Source organism: Aegilops tauschii, chromosome 5 (assembly GCF_002575655.3).
Source record: "Aegilops tauschii subsp. strangulata cultivar AL8/78 chromosome 5, Aet v6.0, whole genome shotgun sequence".
Taxonomy (NCBI): domain Eukaryota; kingdom Viridiplantae; phylum Streptophyta; class Magnoliopsida; order Poales; family Poaceae; genus Aegilops; species Aegilops tauschii.
Window position 1 is genome coordinate 47696532 of NC_053039.3, and position 27826 is coordinate 47724357.

At 47.2% G+C, this 27826-nt stretch overlaps 1 pseudogene; it reads left to right on the plus strand.

Moving 5' to 3' along the window:
• The first annotated feature begins 12457 nt into the window (after window positions 1–12457).
• LOC109753819 (putative disease resistance RPP13-like protein 1) lies at window positions 12458–27606 on the plus strand (annotated as a pseudogene).
• The last annotated feature ends 220 nt before the right edge of the window (window positions 27607–27826 follow it).

Sequence of the window (27826 nt, forward strand, 5' to 3'; positions counted from 1 at the left end):
GCACCCATGTGGAAGAAGAAATCTATATTTTGGGACCTGCCCTATTGGAAAGATCTAGAGGTCCGCTCTGCAATCGACGTGATGCACGTGACGAAGAATCTTTGCGTGACCCTGCTTGGCTTCTTGGGCGTGTATGGGAAGACAAAAGATACACCTGAGGCACGGGAGGACCAGCAACGTATGCATGGAAAAGACGGCATACATTAGGGTCATGCCAGCTACGCTCTTACCAAAGAAGAGAAGGAAATCTTCTTTGAATGCCAGCTTGGTATTAAGGTACCGTCTGTCTTCTCGTCGAATATAAAGGGAATAATAAACATGGCAGAGAAAAAGTTCCAGAACCTAAAGTCTCATGACTGCCACGTGATTATGATGCAACTGCTTCCAGTTGCATTGAGGGGGCTTCTACCAGATAACGTTCGATTAGCCATTGTGAAGCTATGTGCATTCCTCAATGCAATCTCTCAGAAGGTAATCGATCCAGAAATCATACCAAGGTTAGAGAATGATTTGGTGCAATGTCTTGTCAGTTTCGAGTTGGTGTTCCCACCATCCTTCTTCAACATCATGACGCACGTCCTAGTTCACCTATGCGAAGAGATTAACGTTTTGGGTCCTGTATTTCTACACAATATGTTCCCCTTTGAGAGGTTCATGGGAGTCTTAAAGAAATATGTTCATAACCGTGCTAGGCCAGAAGGAAGCATCTCCAAGGGCCATGAAAATGAGGAGGTCATTGAGTTTTGTATTGACTTTATTCCTGACCTTAAGCCGATTGGTGTTCCTGAATCGCGGCATAAGGGCAGACTGGATGGAAAAGGCACGCTAGGAGGGAATCAAAAAATATGTATGGACGGACATTCTCTCACTGAAGCACACTACACAGTTACACAGAATTCCGCCTTGGTGGCTCCGTATATGGACGAACACAAGAATTTTCTACGCTCCAAACACCCGGAGCGGTCTGATGACTGGGTTACACGTGAACAAACTAGGAGTTTCGCCGGCTGGTTGCAGACACGTACCATGCATGACGCCTCTATTGAAGATGAACTGTACTCGCTGTCCCAGTTACCATCTTCGAATATAATGACTTTCAAAGGGTACGAGATAAATGGTAATACATTTTACATGATATCCTAAGATAAGAAGAGCACCAACCAAAACAGTGGTGTCCTCTTTGATGCAACAACCAAGACGGGAAAGGAAACATATTATGGTTACACAGAGGAGATATGGGAACTTGACTATGGATGTGGTTTGAAGGTCCCTTTGTTTTGGTGCAAATGGGTCAATATGACACGATATGGGGTAACGGAAGACCCGCAGTATGGAATGACAACAGTGGATCTCAACAATCTTGCGTATGCAGACGAACCATTCGTCCTAGCTAATGATGTGGCACAGGTTTTCTATGTGAAGGATATGTCTACCAAGCCGAGAAAAAGAAAAGATAAGGAAGCGAATGCATCATACGATGAGCCAAAGCGCCACATAGTTCTTTCTGGGAAGAGAAACATCGTGGGAGTGGATGACAAGACAGACATGTCAGAAGATTATGAAAAGTTTGAAGAAATTGCTCCATTCACAGTGAATATTCACCCGAGCATCCAGTTAAATGATGAAGATTTTCCATGGCTACAGCGCAAAGGGACACACGCGAAGAAAAAGTTTCACACCCAAAGATCTGGGAAGTGATCGGCTTCACTATCATCACTTTCTTCTGTGTTTCACACCCAGGAGGGAATCTCTGTAATAGTTAGGGTAGTTATGTGTTTTGGCATTTGAAACGCGAAGAAATTTTATGTGCAAACAAATTCTTTCATCCATTTACTGATTTTTTCAGCTAAATGACCCTGAAATTGAAAAGCATTTCAAATGAACTCAGAAAAGGTTGAAGGTTGGCATGGTATCATAATTTCACCCACATAGCATGTGCAAAAAAGTAGAGAGGGTTACCGCAAAAAACTGGATGCACTTCGTGTACAAAAGGGACAATCTCTTTCGAAGTATCAGGGTTTCGAACGAAAACTCATCCGTTACAAAGGCATTTCATTTTTTAAATAACCTAAGCATTACCAAATTGAATATAATGATAAAACACACTAATATTAAACATAAGATAAAATAATCACTGAAAAATCTATTTTCAAAGTTAAGTTATTCACAAACTAGTGATTCACACAAATTTCAAGTAATCCAAAATGTAAACTATTCAAATTTGTAAACTACCGGCACTAATAGAAAGTTTGTACTTTTTTGTACCTAAAGCAAAAATATTCACAAAGAAACTCTAAATACAGCAAAAAACAACTCAAAAATAAATAAAACAAAAATAAATAAAGCAAAAAAAATAAGAAAATAAATAAGCCCACCTACTGCGCCACAGCGGCCTGCATACGACTAGAAATCCAACCTGTTGTTGGGCCAGGATGCAGGCCCGCAAAGGCCCAGTAGGCCCACAGGGCAGCACAGAACATTTAGGCCCAGTAGGCCTGCTTTGGAGAGGAGCTCGAGAGAGCTACCGCACTGGGGCTTATAAACGAGTGCGGGCGCCCCTCGGCTAGCGAGGTGGGACTAAACTTGCCGCACCGCACCTGTGCCAGCGCACCCCCTTTAGTACCGGGTGGTGGCTCCAACCGGTACTAAAGGGGGGGCCTTTAGTACCGGTTGCAGCCACCACCCGGTACAAAAGGGGTGCACTTCCCGCCGCTTGGCCTAGCCAAAATCGACCTTTAGTACCGGTTGGTGGCTCCAACCGGTACTAAAGGCCCCTCCTATATAAACAACACTTATGAAAATTTCGTCACTTTCCTCCCACTTCTCTCTGCTTCATCGCCGCCGCCCCGTCCCGCGCCGTTGCCGCCGCCGTCGCGTCGTACCCGTCGACTCCGCGCCGCCCCCGTCCTCGTCGCGCCGTCCGCGTCGCCGGCCCGTCCCCATCTCCGCACCGGCCCGCATCCCCGTCCCCGCACCGGCCCGCGTCGCCGTCGCCGTCGCCTCGACCTCGCCCGCGCTGTGAGCCTCTGTCCCCCCCCCCCTCTCCTCTCCCTCCAATCGAAGCCGCCGCGCGCGCCACCGGCGCCGTCGCCTTCGCCTGCACACACAACACACACACCCACATACACACACACCCACACACACACATACATACACAATTTTTGTTCTGTTTTTAGTTTTTAGTTTTTAGTTTTTCTGTTATTAGTTATTAGTTTTTAGTTTTTTCTATATTAATGTTATAGAAATGTTAGTTAGATAGAAATGTTAGTTTTTTCTGTATTAATGTTATAGAAATGTTTGTTATATAGAAATGTTAAAGAAAAATTAGTTATACAATTTTAGTTATAGAAATGTTAGAAATGTTAGTTTTAGATATGGTCGATGTTTTTTTAGTTTATTATATTTTTAGTTATAAAATTTAGAATTTGCATATAAGAAATCACAATCCAATCATTTAAAAAATGTTACTTTACTTTTGCGGCATATAGTATTTGTTGTCGACAATGCCCGGCCCGCATCCTCGCCGTCGACCCGTTCGCGACGACGTCCTGCTTCAGAGGACCCATGTCCGGGATTGGGCTCCGCCGGGCTGGCACTAGGAGGTGCTACCTGGAGGGGCGCGACGCTTGGTGAGGAACCCGGCCTCAGGTCCCGTCGTCGACCCTGATCTCCTTTGGTGGCGTTCGCGTGGGCCACATTCGGTGCAGAGGGAGCCGGCCCCGCCGGAGGTGGTGCGTCGTCGTGTCAGGGAGGAGGACGAGCACGTCCATCGCTACATGGCTGCTATGGACGTCAGGTTCTCCAATACCTGGTAGGTTCTTTGGGCAGATGACCGGAGATATGATCCTGTGATGGTTCCTTGTCTTTGGGTGTCCACCGCCCGCGCCCCAGGAACCGCGAGTGGCCTAGATTCTTCTATAGTATTCGATCTTTATTAGCTACCTAGCCAGTGATGTATTCGAGATTATATATTATTCGAGACGATGTATTCGAGATTATATATTATTCGAGACGATGTATTCGAGATTATATATTATTCGAGACGATGCATATTATGTACTATATGATTCAGTTTTTCCTTATTGATTGCATCCATGCATTGTAATTTGAATACTAAATTGTTTTATATTTCTTCGGTATTAGTTAAATAAAAGCTATGGCGGACAATACCGGCGGAGAGGGAGAAGAGGCCCTGTTCGAGATCATACGCAGCCCTAGCAGGCCAGATGATCTGAATGAAGCGAATGACGGCTCCCAATATCTGAACAATACCAGGGAGGGTGATGATAAGATATTCGATCTCGATGACCGAGCTGATGAAGTCATGAACTATGATTATGATTATGACGACGCAGACAATGATTATGATGACGCAGACAATGTTGATCTTGAAATAACAAAGACTACTGGCGAGGTATATTTATATAAGCAGGCATCTAGTGATCATCACATGTTTTTTTATTTGAAGATATATTAACGAATCGATCTTTCTTCTTTCAGCCCTCCAGATCGAGCAAATCTGCTTCTACAGACAGCAGGACAAAGCGCGGCCCGGGCAAAAAGTTGAAGGAGGGTGTAAAGTACAACATCGATTCCATCAAAGCTAGTGGCGAACCCCTCATGCCTAAGAACATTGCGAACAAGTTCGTTCGTCACTGCGGAGTTCTTGTGAAGGACCAACTCCCGATCTCCATTCAAGAATGGAAAGAGCCAAAAACTAAACGCCCAGATGTTACTTGGGTCGATGACAGAGCAAAACAAAAAGCTTTGGGAATCTCTGATGGAACATTTCACCCTACCAGATTATTTCACTGATGCAGATGTGCAGAAAGTCAAGGACGCTGCTCTTAAGAAGATGGCAATTGCATTCAACACCCACAAGAAAACTGTATGGGCCAACTACCTCGCTGCAGAAAGGAAGACTCCAGAATTCAAGGGAACAGTGGAGAAGCAAAGAGAACACTGGCCCGCTTTCGTGAAATTCAAGGAATCAGAATTATCTAAGGAACGGTCGAGAAAAAACAAGGCCAATGCCGCAAAAAAGACGCAATTCCATAGGCTAGGTCCAGGTGGCTACGCGGTGGCAATGCCTAACTGGGATAAGTCTGAGCAAGAGATGGAGGATGCAGGGGTCACTCCGGTTACTAGGAGCTGGCCCACCAGGTGCAGAACTTGGATCTATGCGCATGGGGAGCGTTGGACCCGAAGACAGGCCTGGTTTCGAAGAAGGCAAGTCTAAAAGGAGCAGAACAAAAGTTACTTGACGCAATAGAAGATGCTCGAAAGGGGGTGTTCACGCCCAACAGAGAGAACGACGAGCTTACGCGCGCCCTGGGAAATCCTGAACACCTGGGAAGAACACGAGGCAAGGCGTTATTCCCTGGTATGAGGGCTTTTCGGAATGGAACGACGACTATAGGACCCGTGCAAGAAAGAAGATGGAGGAGGAGAAGAAGAGGAAGCTGGAGGAGGAGCAGAGGAAGCAGGACGCGGAACGCCTTCAAGGCCTAGAAGCAAGGCACGCGGACTTGGCACTCAAATTCCAGCAGCAGCAGCAGATCGACTCACTTAGCCAGGAAAGGGGGTCTCAGCAGCGGCAGCAGCAAGCGGATGATCATCCAGCATTGGATGGCACCGTCCCATCCATGCCGAGAAGCAGCGTTGGTTCCGCCCCGGGCGACGCACTACTGGATACATACCCTGTGGATGACATCATAGAGAACACTAACTGTGAGCTACACTTCAAAATGAAGAACATATCCATGAAGGTGGCGGACGCCGTTGCTTTTACAATTACCCCCGAAGCAACCTTCCATTGCGCCCCGATTCTAGAGGGCTATGCTCGTGTCTTGGTTGATGAGGTGGTGGACCCATATTCGGGGCTAGATCTTGACATTCCTGGAGGTGACGACGAGCACACACTGGGAGAGGTCATACATCGTATCATCCTATGGAGAAAGGATTGCATCATCTTTCGAAGTCCACCGACACCGCGTCTGCTGACTCCTCCTTGAAGTCCGCCACCGTGTCAGCAGACTCCGGCTCCTCCAAGTCCACGAACGCGTGAGCAGACTCCTCCTTCAAGTCCGGCACAGTGTCAGGCCACTCCTCCTGTTTCAAGTCTGACACCGTGTCAGGCCACACCTCCTGCTTCAAGTCCGGCACAGCATCAGGCCACACCTCCTGCTTCAAGTCCGACACCGTGTCAGGCTACACCTCCTGCTTCAAGTCCGGCACAGCGTCAGGCCACTCCTCCTGCTCCAACTAAGCCATGTCAGCCGTCTCCGCCGCCTAAGCAATCGCAGAAGAGACACGCCGCAGCTATGGTGCGTAGCGGTACGAGTCGAGGTAGTACAGAAAGTACAGGCGGAGACAAGCGATATAAATATGGTCCCAGCAGCCTCGCTCCTCTTCCTCAGAGGCCTTACGACATGACCGAGGAGCAAAACGATGCAATAGTGCGGGCCGAAGTGGACGCTCATTTTCGACCGAAACCGGCAACGCCGCCAAGGGAGAAAGTGCCTGAGGAAAAGATTGACCACTTCATTCGTATGGCTAGACCACCAGCTCCCAAGCCTGTTGACTCAGACTATGAGCGCCAAATCAGGAAGGCACATCGAGCACGACTACAGAAAGAAGCGAGCTCGAGCTCGAGCCAACAAGCAGCTGTCAAAAAATGCGGGAAAACCATTCCCCAGCTGGGAGAACAGGCGGCAATCGACCCCCCCCCCCCCCCCCGCTTGTTGTGCCAACAACACATGAGAGTACGCGCGCCCAATATTATTGTGGGCAAACCGTTTACGTTCCCGAGATGGGCGATGTGGTAATAACCGAGGAGCATATAATGCAGGCTGAAATGCTCAAGATCACTGTTGGACAACTCCTCGAGATCGAGCCCATGTCTCCGCTTAGAGAGGAGGAAATAAAACGGAAATATGTCCGGGGCCAACCTTTGGTCGAGCCAGACGAGGTCAAGAACCTCCCAACGAGAATGTATGAATTGCATCAGTGGTACATGAACATTACCAAGATTTCCAATCGAGGGTCCCTCATGGTGAATGTCAAGGAGGAGCATTACTTCCATGAGAAAGCTGTGTCCGTTGAGTATTCAGAACTATTTCAGTTATTCAATCAAGATGCACTCGACAAATCTATCGTCAGTTGCTATTGTCTGTAAGTGATTTCTTTCTGTAATTTAAGTCTCAAGCTAGCTCTAGTGCTCATTGATTGATCATTAATTACCTGTAATTATATATCCTCACTATATATTCTTTTCTGTGGTATTATGCAGGATGAAGATGTATGAAATGAAAAAAGCTGGACACTATGGCATTGGGTTCATTGACCCAAATACCGTTAATGAATACACATGGAAATTGGAATGGTGTAGACAAGATGTAGAGAAATGCATGCTAGAGTTCTTGAAGCGCCTCAATAGCAATGAAGATATACTACTTCCTTACAACTTCGAGTGAGTCACACTGTCTTGTACTACAAATTCTGTTTTTGCTTACTAGCTAGATGTTAATAAGTGTATAGGGTTTAGGGTTATAGTTGATTGGTGTTATGCACATGCCCGCTTAATTTATACATGCAAACGTATGCGCATGCAGCTTCCACTGAATCTTGTTAGACATTAAAGTTAGACGAAGGAAAAGTTGAAGTACTGGACTCACTACTTAAAAAAGATAGTGACTATAGCATCGTGAAGGGATAGCCGACAGGTTATTTCAATCATTATTAACTATATCTCGGCCTATTTAGTTCGTCATTTCCTGATATGAACTATTTTTAATAACCCCTTTATTAATTTTCTTTGCCGGCGGGCAGGGCTTGGGCAAAGTACATCAAGGTGACTCCAGGAAAATGGCGACAAAAGCTATGTTGGTATCGACCCAAGGTAAGTAATTAAGTAGTACTAGCTAGCTAGCTACCATCTCTTTAATTCTTGATTCAATATCATTAATTAAATAACATGCTTGATTAATAATTATCTGATTAAATTCTATTCTCGTAAAGGCCCTGAAGCAGGCTCCGGGGACTGAAGTGTGTGCATACTACGTTTGCGAGAACATTCGCATGATGGCGTCCGAAAGGAGCAGATCTGATAGACAGGACTGGGTACGTTTGCCAGAACACTATTCACAAATCTTACATGATTGTCGATATCTAGTCACACAACTAATACACATGCATATTGATCTCCTTCTTAACAGTTCAAAGAGGTGCGGGACCAGCTCCTATCAACAGAGCGCATACGAGCAGTTCAAGAGGAAATAGCGGGATTTTTGCTCCACCAGGTCATAGATCCCAAAGGAGAATACTATTACCTGCTACCGCCCCATGAACCACTTTTCATGGTGCTCCAAAGGCACCAAGGCAACATGTAGGAGAAATTGTATATATATACATGTGTATGTGTGAATAATTAATGATGGTTGTGAGACATTCGATTATATATATATGATCGGTTCTATGAGAAAATCTATTTATATATATGCATAACGTGTACAATATGTAGTATCGTAAAATACCAACAAACAAAAAAGAATTAAATGGAAAACACAAAATTAATGGAAAAATAAAAATTAAAACCAAACACACCCCCCCCAAAACATTTAGTACCGGTTGGTGCTACCAACCGGTACTAATGGTCTACCAGCACCCGGGCCTGGCTTGTGCCATGTGGTGGCACTTTAGCGCGGGGGGGGGGGGGGGGGGCCTTTAGTCTCCACTCTTTAGTGCCGGTTGTAGAACCGGCACTAAAGGCCCTTACGAACCGGCGCTAAAACCCGGTTCTGCACTAGTGATAGGTCGTTGTGCACTCAACAAAGAGAGATGCCATCTTGTTTGAATAGATTTAGGTTGCCTTGTAGAGTGTGACTTACTCCTATGTTATAAGAGGCGACAAGTGACATGCTTAACTGATGGTTTTAGCCGAAGGCAAGGCCACCTCAAAGTTCCCCTTCCCTCATCGCCGATCCAAGCCTTACTAGGTCCCAAGGATCGTAAGTCTTCCGGATCTCGTTGGAGTGCCTCTCCCTTTGAGTTCTATTCAAGTGAGAGTGAATTATTACATGTCCATACCAAGCTTATATAGGTTAGGGCCCTTGACAAATAACCAAGGGAGGAAGGGAGAGGGGTTAGGTGGATGCATAAGGGAAAAAAATGGTCCATGCTTTATGGTGGACTAGAACAGTGAGTGTGGTTTGGTCTATGGTGGAGCAAGGCAACTCACGACCCCTTAATTGATTTCTTTCCACTTTGAGTCTCTCCCTTGACTAAATTGTTTTATTTCTTGTTTCACTTGACTTATTGACCATGGCTAGTTGGTTGGACTTCAGTTGACACGGCTTTACTTTGACAATTTGCGGCGTGGATCTTGCATTCCCCCAACACTATTTATGGTTGAATTCCCAATAAAATCTTTACCTTCTCATGTAGTTGATGTACGTTCTTGGGCAGGGTATTCTAGTCTTGGAGAATATTGCTCCGGTCCCCCCTCCATATCCGGAATATGTGGTTCGCGTACCCAGGGTGCGCGAGCACACAATTGGCCCATGTCAAATGCGGAGTTTATGACGACTTCAGGCAGGGCGTAGAGCTGAATACTCTATGGTCTTGGAAGACATGATCCTCGGCTGCGGAGTAGTGAACATACGAGTATGATAGCTAATCATGTCACAACGAACAAAGAATGCGAGAAGGTGATGATGTTACCAAGAAAACGAGAAGAGTTGTATAGATAGACAATAAGATGCGGAAAAACTATCTCAAGTTTGGGTGTTATATACAATCTCTTCATGTTGTTCATCGATTTAGTTTCATGTTATTGTTGGAAGTTGCATTATGATGTGAAATGTTAGCGATACGGTCCTCATTGACGCGTGTCATTTGGGTTGTGAAATGACAAATACGATGACGATGTGAATCTGTTGTGTGGAACTGCTTGTATGCATATTGCTCTTTGTGCACGGGGTCAGGTTACAAATTCAGCCTTTGACGTGCCCTCTCTATCCATATGTGATGGGCTCAGCAATCACTGATGGGGAAATCATTCTGAAATGGCGTTTCACCGTTCAGAGATGGCCTTAGATATGCTAATGTTAGGCACGTAGAATGGTCGAGGTAGGGGTTTTGAAACTTCTGTTCCTCCTGCTGGGGGCTAGAAAAGAGTCAGATTTGGTTAAAGGTAGAGTAATATCATTTCTGTCTTAAATTTGGAAGAAGGGACATTTTTAACAGTATGCCTCCGGGAACTTTTTTGGCACAAATGATACACCTTTATTTCAACTTTGACACAAATGGCACCCATACATGTCAATGACGCAAGCGTGTCATTTTGTCAAAGGCAAACAAGAACGTATCGTCTTGTCAAATTTACAGGCCATCCACTCTAACTGATTGAGACCATGGAAACTTCCCTTGAAGTCTCAGTAGTTAACAACAACTTGGCTCATGACTCTGACCGATTGATACAATAGGAGTACTTGCGTTTGTTTATGCAACGGTAGCTTCAGCGATTTCCTCTCCTCTCTCTTCTCCCAAATCACTAATTTATTTCCCTCTTGCTGCCACTTCCGCATCGCCTTCAAATCATTTGCTCATTGCTGGCTCCCCTCTCACATAACCACCACTGTAGGTGGATGAGGACAATGGAAACTTCCGTTGGAACCACTAAGTCAAGATATCTCTCCCCTCCCCTCCCGAGGGACTCCCGCGGGCGTCCCCGGGAGGCAACCCTAGCGCCGCCGCCCCCGTCTCCTCGCCCCGCACCCCATCCCTCGCCGCCGCCGGTGGCGTCGCCGGCCAAAGGCCGCGTGGCGCAGGCGGCGGCGGGGCGTCTTCCTCCCACGCACAGGTGACGGGCGGCGCGGGGCGCCCTCCCCTGCTCGGTGGTGCCGGGCGCCGGTCGGCCGCTGCTCCGTTTTCCTCCTTCCTGCTGGCGTCCTGGTGGACTGCCGGCGCTCCCTCCTCCCCTCCTCCTCCTCCTCCTTGGCTCGTGGGGGCTGGAGGCCCGGGGGCGTGCTGGCGGCGGATCTGGCAACCCTTGCCCAGATCCGGCCGCTGGTGGTGGTTGGCGGCGTCAGGGGTGGCCAGTGGCCCTTCCAAGGTGGCGGCACTGCAACTAGTCCTCGTTCTGCTTTGGTGGGATGGCGGGGCATCGGCTGTTCCTGGCCAGGGCGTGGAGGCGCAGGTGGTGTGGTGGTGGTTGACGCTCGTGGCGGCCTTCTTCGGCGGCTGGGTGCAGTCGATCCGGCGGCCCTCGCCGGCGGACGGGTGGCTGCCTCTTCCTCGCAGGTTCTGGCCGGAGGCCGTGGTAGGGCGTCAGGGGTGACACAGGGGAGGCTGCTGGAGGGACGGGTAGACCGACTACCTGTCACCGGCGCAGGGGTGCGCCGGTCCGGACGAGCTCCGCTCCCCCTCCCCTTCTCCTGGCCTAGTGCCTCCATGCCGCTGACAATTGTTCGGGGCGGGTCGGTCACCGGCGGTTCCGATGGTGCTAGGGGTTTGCCGGTCGGCTCAAAGCTCGTGCCTTTGATTGTCTCTGGAGTGTCTGGATGCAAGGCGGCGGCCTTGGTGGCGGGAGCTGCTGGTTCGTGGGCGGAGCTCGTGGCTTGGGCGCTGACGGGCTTGCTCTCATGTCCGCGTGGGCGGCATGGGGGTGGGCCTTCGACGATCTCAGTGGTGGTGCGGCCGGCGCTCTCATGTAGGGCCATACCTTGGACGGAGGCTGAGGGTGGTGGCCGGGGTGAAAACCTCGTCTGGCTCGGAGCCAGACCGATGGCGGCGGCGTCCATGCGTCGTTCCCTTCTTGAAGGCTCCATCGTGTTACTCCGGGTGAAAACCTAGATTCCCTGGATCGGGCGGTGGTGGCTCTTCGGTGCCGTTTCTTTCTTGGAAGCACCGCTTTGGAGTCCCTGGTTCGTCGAGTTGCGGCTTCGTCTCCTCGCGGTGCCTCGTTCACGGTGGAGAGCTCTTTAGACCCTTAGCTATGCTCTTCTGCCTACTTGTTGTTTGCTTTGGGGTGTTTAGAGTAGCGTTGTTGTTCGTCGGCTCCCTTGTATCTGCCTTGGGTGTGTGTGTGGTGTCGGATGGTTTGCATCATGTATGTGGATCGGTGCTTTACATATAAAGCGGGGCGAAAGCCTTTTTCGGTGAAACTTCCGTTGAAGTTTTAGTAGTTAGCAACAACTTGGCTCATGAGTCATGACTGTGACCGATTGATATGATATGAGCACTTGTGTTTGTTTATGCAACGGTAGCTTCAGCGATCTCCCCTCGTCTCTCCTCTCTTCTTGCCACTTCGTCATTGCCTCCAAATCTCCTCTCACACAACCACCAATTCAGTTCCAGTGTTAGCAAAATCTATCGTTTGCCATTGCTGGTCCTCCTCCTCTCTCTCTCTCTCTCACGCGCGCGCACACACACACAAGAAAACCATCCATCCACGGACATGGCTGCCTCTGCTGCACTCGTTTTTGCCGGGAAGTCTGTGGCGGTTCCAGCAATATCCTTCCTGATCAACAAAGCTTTCATCTACATCAATGAATACTGCAGATCCGAAGACATGGATGAGGTCAAGAATCGGCTCCTGCAGGCCCTACCGCAGATCAAGGCTGTGACGCCCCCGATTTGACCGTACACTAATCATGCACGCAAATGTGTACGACCAAGATCAGGGACTCACGGGAAGATATCACAACACAACTCTAAAACATAAATAAGTCATACAAGCATTATAATACAAGCCAGGGGCCTCGAGGGCTCGAATACAAATGCTCGATCACAGACGAGTCAGCGGAAGCAACAATATCTGAGTACAGACATAAGTTAAACAAGTTTGCCTTAAGAAGGCTAGCACAAACTGGGATACAGATCGAACGAGGCGCAGGCCTCCTGCCTGGGATCCTCCTAACTACTCCTGATCGTCGTCAGCGGGCTGCACGTAGTAGTAGGCACCTCCAGTGTCGTAGGAGTCGTCGTCGACGGTGGCGTCTGGCTCCTGGGCTCCAACATCTGGTTGCGACAACCAGATAGAAAGGAAAGGGGGAAAAGAGGGAGAGAAGCAACCGTGAGTACTCATCCAAAGTACTCGCAAGCAAGGAGCTACACTACATATGCATGGGTATATGTGTAAAGGGGCATATCAGTGGACTGAACTGCAGAATGCCAGAATACGAGGGGGATAGCTAATCCTGTCGAAGACTACGCTTCTGGCCATCTCCATCTTGCAGCATGTAGAAGAGAGTAGATTGAAGTCCTCCAAGTAGCATCGAATAGCATAATCCTACCCGGCGATCCCCTCCTCGTCGCCCTGTTAGAGAGCGATCACCGGGTTGTATCTGGCACTTGGAAGGGTGTATTTTATTCAGTATCCAGTTCTAGTTGTCATAAGGTCAAGGTACAACTCCGGGTCGTCCTTTTACCGAGGGACACGGCTATTCGAATAGATAAACTTCCCTGCAGGGGTGCACCACATAACCCAACACGCTCGATCCCATTTGGCCGGACAAACTTTTCTGGGTCATGCCCGGCCTCGTAAGATCAACGCGTCGCAGCCCCACCTAAGCACAACAGAGAGGTCAGCACGCCGGTCTAATCCTAAGCGCGCAGGGGTCTGGGCCCATCGCCCTATGCACACCTGCACGTTGCGTACGCGGCCGGAAGCAGACCTAGCCTAGTGGCGTTCCAGTCCAATCCGGCGCGCGCCACTCAGTCGCTGACGTCACGAAGGCTTCGGCTGATACCACGACGCCGGGATACCCATAACTACTCCCGCGTAGATGGTTAGTGCGTATAGACCAAATGGCCAGACTCAGATCAAATACCCAGAACTCGTTAAGTGTGTTAAGTATCCGCGAACGCCGACCAGGGCCAGGCCCACCTCTCTCCTAGGTGGTCTCAACCTGCCCTGTCGCTCCGCCATAAAGTAACAGTCGGGGGCCGTCAGGAACCCAGGCCCACCTCTACCGGGATGGAGCCACCTGTCCTTTCAGCCCCCTCATCAGAATCACTTGCGGGTACTCCTCGAGCCGACCCGACTTTAGTCACCACATGTGTCATGTATATAATGTATATAGTATATACCCGTGATCACCGCCCAGGTGATCACGGCCCGATAGTATAGCACAGCAGACGGACAAGAATGTAGGGCCACTGATGGAAAACTAGCATCCTATACTAAGCAGTAGGATAGCAGGTAAGGGAAACAACTGTAGCAACAATGACAGGCTATGCAACAGAATAGGATTAATCGAAAGCAGTAACATGCTACACTACTCTAATGCAAGTAGTAGAGAGTAGAGTAGGCGATATCTGGTGATCAAGGGGGGGGGGCTTGCCTGGTTGCTCAGACAAGAAGGAGGGGTCATCGGTGACGTAGTCCACCACAGGGGCATCAGCATCGTCACGGGGTCTACCGAAGAGAAGAGGGGGGAGAAACAGTAAATATATAGCAAGCAAGTGCATAACAGGACAACAAGCAGAGCTAGACGTGTTCTAACACGGTATGAGGTGATACCGGTGAAGGGGGGAAACATCCGGGAAAATATCCCCGGTGTTTCACGTTTTCGGATAGACGAACCGGAGGTGAAATGTTGCAGGTTCAATAGGTTAGGGATGTGTGGTGGACGAACGGGCTGCGTATCCGGATTCGTCTCGTCGTTCTGAGCAACTTTCATGTACAAAGTATTTCCATCCGGGTTACGGATTATTTTATATGATTTTCTAAAGATTTAATCATTTTCTGAATTTTAATTAATTATTTAATTCAACCTTATCCAAAACAGTGTTGCGATGACATCAGCATGACATCATGCTGACGTCAGCAGTCATCTGACACGTGGGTCCCACATGTCATAGACTGATTAGGGTAATTAGGGTTAACTAATTAATTAACTATTAATTAAACTAATTAATTAAATTAGATTAATCTAACAGGGTTAATTAACTAATTAATTAACTAATTAATTAATTACTTTTTTATTTTTATTTTTATTTATTTATTTATTTTTATTAATTAAGTTATTATTATTATTAATAATATTATTTATTTATTTATTATTTATTATTATTTTTTATATAATTTTCTTTAATTCTTTTTTTTAAATCCCTTTTTTAAACGTTCTGGGGTAGGCCCCACATGTCATTGGCCCTAGGGGCCTTAGTGGGTGTGGGCTAACGGGTGCGGGCGAAGTGGTGCCCGCACACCAGAGCCCACCAGGGGAGGGGAGCGCCGGCCACCACGGGCCTGAGCAGGGCGGTGCGGCAACGGGCGCCGGCGGCCGGAGGTAGGCACGGTGAGCGGCTGCTGCGACCGCGGGACCGTGCAAAGGGGGGCTGTGGTGCGTGCGGGGAACGGCGGACGCGACGAAGCAGCAGCGAGCCGCGGCGGACAGAGGAGCAGGAGCGGGCGACGAGCTGCAGCGGCGTGGGGCCGCGGGACGTGCGGGCGGCGGTTGCGGGGCGCGCCCCGGGCGCGACGAGGAGCGGGCGTCGTCGAGGAGCACGCCGACAGGGGCGGCGTCGGGCGCGGGGTGCCGTTGCGAGCAGGGGAGAAGGAGATGCCGGGGCCTCACCACGGGGTCGTGGGGTCTAGGCAGTGGGGGTTGGGGAGGACGACGGCGACGACCCGGCGGAGAGGAGGCAGACCATCGGGGAGGAGGCACCGGCGAGGCAGCCGCGACGGCGGAGAGGTGGCCGGGCGACCAGGGCAGAGAGGTGGCCGGGTCGATCCCACACGGGAGAGGCGCGGGAGATCCGGGGAGGGCAGCGGGCACCGGGGCACCGACGAGGTGCGGCAAGGTGGCACGCGGCATCGGCGGGGTCGGGGGCGCAGTTGTCCCGATCCCGATCCAGGCGGGGAAGGAGAGGAGCGAGGCGTGGGGGAGGAGACGGCGAGGTGACGGCGTAAAGGACGGCGGGGAAAGGTCCGGCGAGGCGGTCCCGGGCGGCGGCGAGCGCTGGGCGTCGGGGTCGACGGGATCGGGGCCGATCCCGATCCAGAGGGGGGGAAGGGGATCGTGGGGGAGAGGGGGGGCGAGTGGGGCGTCGGTGGGGGGTTAGGTTTCACCGGGTGGGTGGATAAGGGAGCGCCGGCTGGGCCGGTTCGGTGGGCCGCGGCCCAGGAGCGGCAGGGGGCCTCTCCCATTTTTTTAAGGACTTTTCTGTTTTCTTGTTTTTGTTATTTTATTTCCTTACTTTTTTATTTTGTTCCTCATTCTATTTTAGTTTTGTAAAGTACAAAATGATCCCTAAATTAGTACTACCACTAAACCCACTGCGATAAAAAGTTTAACACCTAATTAGAATAGTTTAACATTTTATTAATTATAAAAGGCATTTCAATAATTGTTTTGACTACTGTTTTATTCATTTAAGAGTATTTAAAGATTTTATATAAGTGTGGTTTTCTCCATCATAATTATCCATGATTTATTTGAATCCACCCGAACATTTTAGTTTTAATATTTGAAAACTTTTATTGTTTGTTTGATTTTGAACTTTGAATTTTGGACCGGTTTTGATCTAACGATAGGTTAGCAACAGTAACGGAGGTAACGTGGCACCATTAGCGTGGGATTACTGTAGCTTAATTACCCGGGCGTCACAATTCTCCTCCACTACAAGAAATCTCGTCCCGAGATTTAAGAGGGGAAGTAAGGGGGAAGGGATTTGGTCGCGAAATTCTAACGAGTCTTCTCGGTCTTGGTTGCTATTCTCAAAGCGGTTGATCCATTACGTTGATGTCTTCATTTTCCTGCTTCAGGTCATCATGATGAAGCTGGCATCCTTCCTTCGGGAACTCCATCATACTTACGAAGGACAAGGGGTAACTTCGGAATAACAGGCCTCTGAACGGTTGACTATCTGGTTGATAACATCGGGAAAGGTGGCGGAAAGTAACTCTCGAATGGAAATTTAAGACAATATCGAGAGCAAAGTAAGGAGGTATCGTGGGGAAGTTTCGAGCGGGTAGGCAATCGTTTGATGCCTGAAGGGTTCTGAGCAACGGGAATAAGTATTGTGTCTGATACCAAAATTGATGATCTCAAGAAAGGTGGCACGTGAATTGCATACGAAGCCAAGCGTGAGGAATAACCTTGGGAACAAGGGGTGTACAAGAGAGTCAGGTTTCGATCCTGTGGAACTGTGGGTTATGGGCCCACCATGTGGGTTAAAAATAGGAACGGTGACATCTCGCACGGTCATGATAGCAAGGCATGTCAGGGAACACCCTGTCAGTTATGTCGGCAACACGTTGGTACCAAGGGCGAGGGACGAAGAGAACCATTTTCCTGCTCGTTCAAACGAGGCGGACCATTAGGCAAAGTTCTCGTACATCAGTGGTTACCGAAATGTCACCAACAATAGTAACAGGGTCTTACTGACAGAGCTGTACACCGAGGTGTTTACATGAGCAGGAGAATATTACTGCTTAGATCATATAGATCACCAGAAAGGTTAAACCAAACAATGGAAAGGAAAATATGATTATTAGATTAAACAGAAGAATGGAAAGGAAAATGTGTTTAAACACATATTTCAAGGGTATATCCTTCCCAAGGACAAGCTGAGCATGATATTCATGACAGGATATAATGTAGAAAACTCTTTAGGTAGGAGAGAGAAATTTCATGACATTACCCATACAACGGTGTTTGGATAATTGAGCAGGAAACATTTAGCATTGGGCTTCAAAAGTTCCTGTCGAAAATCGGAGTACCATAGACATGCTTCGAGATAGCATTGACATGGTCAACAGGGGAAGGTCAGACTTTGGAAACAAAAAGGATCCATCAGGAACAACTTATAGAATAAGTCTTACAATTTCCTCATGGAAGAACAGCTAACCTGGCTAAAAGGAAAAACTTATAACAATAGGGCCTCCCGCCAGGTGTGCTGGGTAACATCACCTTACCGGGTCATAAATAGGTCAATGTTATAACTCTTGGAAATATGTTCCAACCATCATATCTGATCGAGATTCAGATCTGATTGGTGTCAGGATAACTCAGACTTAGGAGGCCTGAGAAGAAAAGGTGCAACACAAATTGTCGAAACGACATCGAAGATTCTCGGGAGATGAACTATGGAAGCGAGTTCCGAACAAGGGTTCATAATTAAATCAAGGAGAGGTGAGGAGGTGACTGTTTGACTCAGCGACAATCCATTGAGATTTCCAAAGGATGGATTTCCACCACTATGTGAACAAGGAGATAACATTAGCTAGATCGAATGACTTAATGATGTATGCTCGAGGAAAACATACACAGTTAAACATTGGTTGAAATGTGCAACCGAAATATGGGCTAGGTAGCACAATCAATGTTCGAATGATGATTCATTAAACCATAGACGTAGAATGAAACTATAGACCAATGACTTCAAAGCAATAGGGTTGCTAGAAGTTTAGAATTTACACATCACAGACCATTTGTTGGTATTCCTTTTAGAAACAACACGGGGACCAAGAAGAATGGTGATGGGGAGAAGTATCACTGTACCAAGATGTCATGCGAGGTGGTGAAATTCTTACGACATACTTGACATAAAAGATGGTAATACTCCAAGGTAAAGAAGAACAATTGCTGGATAGCGAGGAACTCAAGGTATAACACCAAACACGAACAAGCTTGTGTTGGTGGGAAGGCAATAAAGTGGTCGATGATAACACAGATCATCGAGGCAAGGATGGTATTTCTCATCATGAACTCAATCGATATCCTGGAAGAGCGCATAAGGTTGATGATGATCACGACACATTTGTCGAGAGATTTCATGAAGATGTAAAATCAGCGACGACATCAAGTCAAAGGAATGATGAAGCAGACGGTTATTGGAACCATGGGTAGGACACACGCTTGAAATCAAGCTTGTTGTTCAAGGTGAAATGGTATGAGAGGAAGATCGGCGTAAGCTTAGCTCATCATCGAAAGTTGTGCTCCGGGGTTAAGGACCAGGTAGCACAGTTAAAATTTAGCACGCTAATGATATAGCCGATCAGGCTAGGAATGACTTAATGATTATTAAACTCGTAAGCAACGAAAATTACCTAGAGTTATTGAATCGGAGTGCGGACTTGATTCACTAATCGGTGTTCTCGGTTGACAAACAACCCAGAGCCCATGAAGTGACAAAGACAAGGTAAGGTAGTACTTCATCAAAGTTTATAAGATGTAGTGCAATGGTAAGATATCCCCGAGATACCAGGGGTAATACTCAAAGGTAGATCATAATAGAGGTTGGGCAGGCGTATTGACCTGCAGAAGACAAGTGATTTAACTTGTCCAAGAAATGGTATTTAAAGGAGAACATGGTCGGAACCACGATTGCAAAAGGCCAGATCCCAGATATAAGATGAACTTATACCAAGGGAATAATTAATTTAAGAGAAGCTTTTAATGATAAGATCTACATCGTGTCCATGGGCATGAACACAAAGTTCAAGGTCGACTCCCACTTCTCCAATGCATATCCTTTCATTTACTGCTCGCGTTCGATGAAGTTGTAGTGTTGAAATTTTATATGGCAAAATACCAGGAGAGTATGACTCGTGAAAACTTTCGAGTTCACACATATTAAGGAAGGCATAGGTTCAACCCATCAGGGCTTCTTAGAACATATACCATGAACTTCGGAGTAAATAATACAAGCTCGAAAGTAGAGTATGGTTCACAAGGCAGAGGATACAATTTACCAAAGGCGTCATGTATCCGAGGAAAAGCTCACCAGCTTATTTAATATGGAGGACATTGTCAGATAAAATCCGACAAAAGGGTCTGGTGGTCCCCAAGGGATCTGATGGGAGCATCAGTACTCAACCAGAGGAAGAAAGAATGCCAGGAGATCAGACTATAGAAACAACTGACTAACTCAAAAGCTCAAATGCAAAGGAATTATGAATTCCAAGACAAGGGATCAGAAGCAATGCTCTGATTAGGGATGGATAAGTTGAATAGCCTTAGGGGTACAATCGATGACGATTTGATTGGTCGAGATCCAGCTCATGTTAAAGATGTCTGAGCCGGAAGGATGAATTCTAGGATCTGATTGAGGATTGCGAGCATTCGCAACATATTGAATCAATGGACTCAAAAAGATAATGACAAAGGGTGCCAATAAGATTTCGAGGTTTATGGGATTAATCATAATGCTAGTAAGCAAGAATTTCAAGAGCAACAGGCTCCTGAGGATTTTTGGAAGATCGAATAGTATTTTGAAGACTATTGTGGAATACTTGAAACAACTGGGGATGAGCGGATACTCGGTAAGTGCGAGAATTATCCGTAGGGGTATTCAGGTGACAAGGAACAGCGAGGCAGTAAGCTCAAAGGATTCTCGAAACAACAGAGAGAATTTCGGGGTATCTTGTAATAACAAGATCAACTGGGAAACATTGTATGAATGGCGAGTATACGTGGTTATCCATAGGAGTTTATCGATGAAAGGGGATTGCAAAAGCGATGAACACAAGTTCTCGGGTTATCAGCGGAGAGTATCTTCAGGGTCTTCACGTGCAGCAGACGATCATCAGTAATAAGGGGCTCTCCGGCTGAAAGTGACAACGAGATCCTAATGTCAGATTTAGTAAAATTCAATTAACCCGAATAGAAGAGAGATCAGAGTCCCAGAGTATAGACAAGGAGTAAAAGATCCTAATACCACCCAATGGCGACGTGGGCCCGTAAGCCACACAGCCATGTTAGTAAAAGTTTTTCAATGACTAGACTCGACTTCGGCCAAGGAGTGTGGAAAGGGGGATTCCTACAGGCAGTCGGCTCTGATACCAACTTGTGACGCCCCCGATTTGACCGTACACTAATCATGCACGCAAATGTGTACGACCAAGATCAGGGACTCACTGGAAGATATCACAACACAACTCTAAAACATAAATAAGTCATACAAGCATTATAATACAAGCCAGGGGCCTCGAGGGCTCGAATACAAATGCTCGATCACAGACGAGTCAACGGAAGCAACAATATCTGTGTACAGACATAAGTTAAACAAGTTTGCCTTAAGAAGGCTAGCACAAACTGGGATACAGATCGAACGAGGCGCAGGCCTCCTGCCTGGGATCCTCCTAACTACTCCTGATCGTCGTCAGCGGGCTGCACGTAGTAGTAGGCACCTCCAGTGTCGTAGGAGTCGTCGTCGACGGTGGCGTCTGGCTCCTGGGCTCCAACATCTGGTTGCGACAACCAGATAGAAAGGAAAGGGGGAAAAGAGGGAGAGAAGCAACCGTGAGTACTCATCCAAAGTACTCGCAAGCAAGGAGCTACACTACATATGCATGGGTATATGTGTAAAGGGGCATATCAGTGGACTGAACTGCAGAATGCCAGAATACGAGGGGGATAGCTAATCCTGTCGAAGACTACGCTTCTGGCCATCTCCATCTTGCAGCATGTAGAAGAGAGTAGATTGAAGTCCTCCAAGTAGCATCGCATAGCATAATCCTACCCGGCGATCCCCTCCTCGTCGCCCTGTTAGAGAGCGATCACCGGGTTGTATCTGGCACTTGGAAGGGTGTATTTTATTCAGTATCCAGTTCTAGTTGTCATAAGGTCAAGGTACAACTCCGGGTCGTCCTTTTACCGAGGGACACGGCTATTCGAATAGATAAACTTCCCTGCAGGGGTGCACCACATAACCCAACACGCTCGATCCCATTTGGCCGGACACACTTTTCTGGGTCATGCCCGGCCTCGTAAGATCAACGCGTCGCAGCCCCACCTAAGCACAACAGAGAGGTCAGCACGCCGGTCTAATCCTAAGCGCGCAGGGGTCTGGGCCCATCGCCCTATGCACACCTGCACGTTGCGTACGCGGCCGGAAGCAGACCTAGCCTAGTGGCGTTCCAGTCCAATCCGGCGCGCGCCACTCAGTCGCTGACGTCACGAAGGCTTCGGCTGATACCACGACGCCGGGATACCCATAACTACTCCCGCGTAGATGGTTAGTGCGTATAGACCAAATGGCCAGACTCAGATCAAATACCCAGAACTCGTTAAGTGTGTTAAGTATCCGCGAACGCCGACCAGGGCCAGGCCCACCTCTCTCCTAGGTGGTCTCAACCTGCCCTGTCGCTCCGCCATAAAGTAACAGTCGGGGGCCGTCAGGAACCCAGGCCCACATCTACCGGGATGGAGCCACCTATCCTTTCAGCCCCCTCATCAGAATCACTTGCGGGTACTCCTTGAGCCGACCCGACTTTAGTCACCACATGTGTCATGTATATAATGTATATAGTATATACCCGTGATCACCGCCCAGGTGACCACGGCCCGATAGTATAGCACAGCAGACGGACAAGAATGTAGGGCCACTGATGGAAAACTAGCATCCTATACTAAGCAGTAGGATAGCAGGTAAGGGAAACAACTGTAGCAACAATGACAGGCTATGCAACAGAATAGGATTAATCGAAAGCAGTAACATGCTACACTACTCTAATGCAAGTAGTAGGGAGTAGAGTAGGCGATATCTGGTGATCAAGGGGGGGGGGGCTTGCCTGGTTGCTCAGACAAGAAGGAGGGGTCATCGGTGACGTAGTCGACCACAGGGGCATCAGCATCGTCACGGGGTCTACCGAAGAGAAGAGGGGGGGAGAAACAGTAAATACATAGCAAGCAAGTGCATAACAGGACAACAGGCAGAGCTAGACGTGTTCTAACACGGTATGAGGTGATACCGGTGAAGGGGGGAAACATCCGGGAAAATATCCCCGGTGTTTCACGTTTTCGGACAGACGAACCGGAGGTGAAATGTTGCAGGTTCAATAGGTTAGGGATGTGTGGTGGACGAACGGGCTGCGTATCCGGATTCGTCTCGTCGTTCTGAGCAACTTTCATGTACAAAGTATTTCCATCCGGGTTACGGATTATTTTATATGATTTTCTAAAGATTTAATCATTTTCTGAATTTTAATTAATTATTTAATTCAACCTTATCCAAAACAGTGTTGCGATGACATCAGCATGACATCATGCTGACGTCAGCAGTCATCTGACACGTGGGTCCCACATGTCATAGACTGATTAGGGTAATTAGGGTTAACTAATTAATTAACTATTAATTAAACTAATTAATTAAATTAGATTAATCTAACAGGGTTAATTAACTAATTAATTAACTATTAATTAAACTAATTAATTAAATTAGATTAATCTAACAGGGTTAATTAACTAATTAATTAACTAATTAATTAATTACTTTTTTATTTTTATTTTTATTTATTTATTTATTTTTATTAATTAAGTTATTATTATTATTAATATTATTATTTATTTATTTATTATTTATTATTATTTTTTATATAATTTTCTTTAATTCTTTTTTTTAAATCCCTTTTTTAAACGTTCTGGGGTAGGCCCCACATGTCATTGGCCCTAGGGGCCTTAGTGGGTGTGGGCTAACGGGTGCGGGCGAAGTGGTGCCCGCACACCAGAGCCCACCAGGGGAGGGGAGCGCCGGCCACCACGGGCCTGAGCAGGGCGGTGCGGCAACGGGCGCCGGCGGCCGGAGGTAGGCACGGTGAGCGGCTGCTGCGACCGCGGGACCGTGCAAAGGGGGGGCTGTGGTGCGTGCGGGGAACGGCGGACGCGACGAAGCAGCAGCGAGCCGCGGCGGACAGAGGAGCAGGAGCGGGCGTCACAAAGGCGGAGGTAACGTGGCACCATTAGCGTGGGATTAACGTGGCACCATTTGAAAACTTTTATTGTTTGTTTGATTTTGAACTTTGAATTTTGGACCGGTTTTGATCTAACGATAGATTAGCAACAGTAACGGAGGTAACGTGGCACCATTAGCGTGGGATTACTGTAGCTTAATTACCCGGGCGTCACAAAGGCGGTGTTCGATGTCGTCAACCCGGAACGTGTTAGGGAGCAGAGCAGCGCCCTGGATGTGTGGCTCTGGCAGCTCAGGGACGCGGTCGAGGCAGCGGAGGACGCAATCGACGAGCTTGAATACTACGAGCTTGAAGCAAAGGCCAAGGACCGAAAGGTTAGTGAATGGGGTTCTCCTTTTGGTAAGATGAAGCACAAGCTTGTCAGATCTGTCAAGAGTGTCCCCGTTTTCAACAAGACTCTCAAGAAAATTGCTCATGGTGACACTATCAAGAGATTAATGAAATCTGTTGATCGTTTAGATAAGGCTGCTGCAGGTGTTGTGAGTTTCCTCAATCTCACAGACTATCTCACTGGAGGTTCTACCGGTCAACAACAACCACAGAAGGCAGTGAACAATGATCGCCAGACTGGTTCAACATTAAGTGCAACCATTTTCGTCGGGCGAGAAAAGGAGAAAGAACTATTATTGGATGGCTAGCCAACACGTCAGTTCAACTGGCCGAAACCGGGGTGACAAGGGCCACCAATAGTATTCCTATTATTTCAGTGGTTGGTCATGGTGGCATGGGGAAAACTACTTTGGCCCCGAGCATATGTGAGCAAGAGGAGATACTGAAGCATTTTAAGGTCATATGGATTACTGTATCTACAAATTTTGACGCAACATCAGTGGCAAGAAATATACTGGAATGTGCCACGGGCACAAAACCAAACGCTGATCATTTGGAACCACTACAGCGAGATCTCAAAAAGAAACTCAAGTCTATTAAATTTTTGCTGGTTTTAGATGATGTTTGGGAAGATAAAAAAAATAAACGAATGGGAGAAGTTATTTGCTCCTCTGAGAAAAGAACACACTGTTGGGAGCAAAATTATGTTGACAACCCGAATGCAGTCTGTAGCGGACATGGCTGCAAAGGTGATGGGAGTCAAGAGAGATCACTGTCTGATATTACAAGGATTGCAAGAAGATGAAAATTCCGAGCTCTTCTTTCATCATGCCTTTGCCGGGTTGAATCCAGAAAATTATGTGGATTTAAAGTCAATTGGAGGACGAATTGCAAGGAAGCTGAGAGGATGTCCCTTGGTAACAAAGGTTGTCGGTGATCATTTGCAAGGCAATTCAGCGGTCGAGTACTGGAGTAGCTTCTTGCATCAACGATTGGAACATTTTAAAGGAACTGAAGAGGACATTATGAATGTTCTTAGATTAAGCTACTACCACCTACAAACAGAGCTGCAAATTTGCTTTCGGTACTGTTGCATATTTCCGCAGGACTACAAATTTCTGAAGAAAGAACTAGTCCAACTGTGGATTGGTTCAGGATTGATCTCACAACCTGCTAATGGCACTCAAACTTTGGAGGATACTGCACAGCTGTTCTTGGCTCAGCTGACTAGAAAATCATTCTTTGATCTGAAATGCGGAGCTGGCCGACTGAACCAAGATTGTTATGTAATGCATGACTTGATGCATGACTTAGCAAGGAATGTGTCTTCTGGTGAATGTGCAAGAATAGATGATCCTGTCCAGCTTAAAGATGAGAAGGATACAGTTCGACACCTATGCATTGTTAATATTCACAGTTTCTCTGCTGATGCAATCAACAATTTCTTCCATTTTAAGAACATGCGCACTATTATCATTCATAGTAGCCATGAGGTTGAAAATGATGTAGTTTGTGCACTTGAAATGATTGTTGAGAGTTCAAAATCATTGCGCCTATTCCATTCAAATCTGAGAAACACATTCCGTGTTGCTGACAAATTTGGTGACTTGAAACATCTACGCTATATCTACTTGCATCAGATATCACCAGGCACGATACGCGGGGTTGCCAAATTTTATCACTTGATGGTACTTCGTTGTGGTTTTGGTGGTTTGGAGACTGAAACATATGAAGTGAGATACTTAGGGAACCTTGAGCACTTGCGATATGTATCCTATGGAGTGCATGGATTTGGTAATTTCCCAATAAGCAGGCTCACTTTTCTTCAGGAATTACATGACTATAGGGTAGGAGGAAAAATGTGCACCCAAATAAGTGCAGTTGGGAGCTTACAAGATCTTCGAGAATTGGATGTGCAGGGCCTTGAGAATGTTGAGAGTTCTGAAGAAGCTAAGAATGCCAAGTTAAAGTACAAGCAGCATCTCAACAACTTATGTCTAGAGTGGTCCAGAGTTGATCAAATCATGGCAGATGACTTGGTTGACTGGTCTAGAGATGATGAGATCATGACATATGACTTGGCTGAGTGGTCTAGAGTTGATCAAAGCGTGATGGATGAATTTGTTCTTGACCGCCTTGAGCCACATGTTAATATCAGGGTATTGCAAATTGCAGGTTGTAAGGGTTCGAAAGTTCCATTTTGGATTGAGAACCGCTCTCTCAAAAACCTGACATCTCTCAAGTTGATAAGCTGCATCAATTGGGACTACCTTCCCTCTCTTGGCGATTTAGTATTGTTGAAGCTTCTAAAATTGGAAAACCTTCCTAAGCTACAGCAGATTGGTCGATTATCTGATTTGTCCAGGAGTCACTCCATGGAGTTGCTGTTACCTCAAAGCCTTGATACTTTGGAAGTAACTGAATGCCGAAAACTGAGGGAATTACCTAGTCTACCTCCAAGCCTAGTATCATTGGTAATACGAGATGTTTGGCTGACCAAACTTCCTATGATTGGCAAGGTATTGAGTGAGAGCATCGAGTCCAAATCACCTAAGTTAATTTACGTAAGTATCACCAGTTGTCCTCATTTAACTTCACTGGAAGGGAGCCTTTTGGAGCAAAAACAGTACATGGGAGCTATCCGTTCCCTTACAGTTAATTATTGTGAACATCTGGAGACTGCGGCCATACCATTTGAAGAAATGAAAGAACTTAAGAGGCTCGAGATAACAGAATGCCCAATGCTGAGGGCAAGTAGAGATGGCAAAGATAAGCTCGTGGCATCTTCACTAAGAGAACTAACTATTGCCCAGTGTGGTGACCTGGAACTTGCACTACTTGGGTCAATTCAACCGCTCACCAACTTACATTTTCTGAAGCTGCAAAACTGCCCAGGACTAGTGTCTCTCCCTTCCACGGTTGTGTTCAAGAATCTCAAATCGCTGCGGCGCATGTACATAGAGGGATGCAAGAACCTCTCGTCCTTGGGAGGGCTCGGATCACTTTCAACCCTCAGCTGGTTAAGTATCCTGAGGTGCAGTAAACTCACGAAGGCTGTTGGGTGGTCCTCGGTAGCTAGAGTTGCATCTGGTTCTCGTTCTGCTGACGTTGAAGAGCGTCTGGTGGAATCCGGCAGCTCATTGCAGATAGGTTCTCTTAAAATTGATCTGCAGTCCTTGCTGCTTATTGAGCCGCTCAAAACTCTCTGCCGGACTGAACATTTGGAAATTATGAATGAATCAGAGATGGAGAGCGTACCTGAACAATGGCTGCTACAGAACCGAACATCACTCCGATCGCTGACTACACACGTAGTAGATTCCTTGAAATCACTCCCGCCGAGCATGCAAGACCTCTGCTCTCTCGAGCAATTATTCCTAATTGGTGCTAGGCAGCTCCAGTCACTTCCATGTCTGCCCTCCTCCTTGAAGTTGCTCGTTCTTTCAGAATGCCGCCATCCAGACCTGGAGAAGAAGATAACAGAGTATGGAAGCCCTGAATGGAACAAGATTGCTCGCATCCCTTATGCACGAATAGGTACCTCCACCCTTCCACTCTCATCCTCACTTGCTTAATTTACTGCTTGAGTCTTTGTACTGCTGGATCCTACTGATATCGGATCTTGCTGCAAACCAATGACAGGAAATAGGTATTTTGTCATGGGCAAGAATATCACCGAAGAGGCTTACAGAAAATGGTAATTTACAATCTCTGGATAAAGATAATCAATGTTTTATCCTCCTTTTTGTGCTGATTGACATGAGCCGCTGCAACATGCAAAAGACAGGTTCGTCC